Consider the following 2113-nt stretch of genomic DNA (forward strand, 5'->3'; position numbering starts at 1 on the left):
TAAAGAATTGTATTTTCAAACTCCTGGGGTCGAATTATATCAAAATATGCTTAAAAAATATATTTGAAAATTTTTGTATCTACAAACATTTCTCTACGTGGAAGCAAATGTTTCCAAATCATATGCACATTACTTTCGGTTTAAGAACATTGTCGGGAGTTGCCTTCCAATAGCTTTATTCCTCAATCAGGAAACTCAAAACGTAAACAGATAGTTCGGCCTAGAATGTTTCCAACTGTATTGCATAATATTGCGTAATATACTCGACTAAATACTCGCGCACTGCGGCCCTTCTGAGGGGTGAGTTGCAACCGTCTCTCGATCCGTGCGCTAAGAAACCGCGTGGGCCAACAATTCTATGAATTCCTAAACCACGAGTTCCTAAACCGAGAGGCAGGTGGAGATTACATTCAAACACATTTGTTTGCTAATATTTTCCTCAGTGAATATAATGAATTAACTTGTACTATTCTTACAGTTACAGCGCCAGATCAACTGATTCGTGAAAAGCGGGAAATTTTACGAATAAGTCCATCGTCTGAACGACTAACGTCGCTTGCGGTCCGTGACATAGTGAAAATTGTGCGAGGACGTGAAGAAATTGGTGATGCATTTGCAGTAAGCACTTTTCTCGCCGTAGCACCTGCTCATATCTTTAATAGCTCATTACCTGATGGGCACATTCTTCGCTATACTTCAACATTGACAGGGTTAAAACAAAATCGCAGAATTGCAGAAATGAAACACCCAGCCTGTGAAAACATACGTACTTGCATACCCAATGTTGTCGTACTCACCGTTAATGGAGCCTTTCCAAACAGAGGAAATTTTGATAAAACTTTCCACGAAGTGATTAGTCCAGAAGGAATTAAGTGGGCTGAAGAGTATATATCAACTTTGAAACCATTATTACGAGAATGATGCGTCGAATAAAATTATCATCTTTAAACTATCACACCGGCTTTTGATTTTACTTAATAACATGTCCAGCACCGTATTTTTTTACTTGTGGATAGAATGCAGAAGGTAGTTATCCTAAGGTCGCTCTGTGTCTTCAGAACACACAAGCGCATCATACTATAATCGTCCTTCATTCTACTTTCTAGAGCCCTCCTCTTTCCTCTCACCCTTTGCCATCCTACTCTTAACATTCCATGTATATGTAAGTACTTAAGGGCTTCAGTTCCCTCGGCTTTTTTTCAAAAAAATGAAAAGTAACTAAATTTGGAGAGATAATGTAGATCTCTCTCATACTGATGCTGTCGATAGCACTCAGGAATAAATATGGGAAAGAATTATAATACACATAACCTCAAAATACATACACACATCAAATTTAACAAAATTAAATTTTTTTAATTAACCCGCAAACAAAGAGTCCAGGGACATCATTTAGCATGTTCGCTATTATATCTCAATATTTTTAAGACAAAGTCTTTATTATTGTAGGAAAAAAGCCGAGGGAACCTAACACTGAGAAAATCGATCATTTTCTAAGTGAGAAATCCATTTTTAATCGAGCAGACTATGAATCCTCATGTCAGGGAATCATTTAGACAATATACTCTGCTTGCGAACGGGGGTTTGACAACACGAATTTCGCGTATTTTTATTTATTTATTTGTTATTCTCTGTAAATCTGAATTAGTACAAATTCAACTATTTAAATTTATAATAAGGGTTTCAGCTAATAAAGCAGTTATTTATTCATTTCGTGAATTACATTTTTTCGATTGTATGGCTAACACTCTTCACAGTGCCAAATTCTCTGAAAAAATTAGGTCATTCTTTAAAAAATAGGGGAATAAACTATTTTGAATGAAATGAATGTGGGTACTATATTATATTAAACTAAATTACAAAAAAAATTTTAAGATTTCTGGTTAAAATGTTGCATTTTCAACCAAAGATATAAACTCTTAAGCAAATACTTGTTTTCTCAACCATGAAGATAATTTTTTTACAATAAAAAATTAGCATAATTCACACACTTTTAACCACATAGTTAAACTAAAAAAATCAATTTTGAACAAAATTGTCAAATTATAAGCCAAAATATATGAACTTTCAACCAAAAATGTTAGAGTTTCAATTTAGAAAGTCTGTTTCTCTA

The sequence above is a fragment of the Belonocnema kinseyi genome, chromosome 1, assembly GCF_010883055.1.
Source record: "Belonocnema kinseyi isolate 2016_QV_RU_SX_M_011 chromosome 1, B_treatae_v1, whole genome shotgun sequence".
Classification (NCBI taxonomy): domain Eukaryota; kingdom Metazoa; phylum Arthropoda; class Insecta; order Hymenoptera; family Cynipidae; genus Belonocnema; species Belonocnema kinseyi.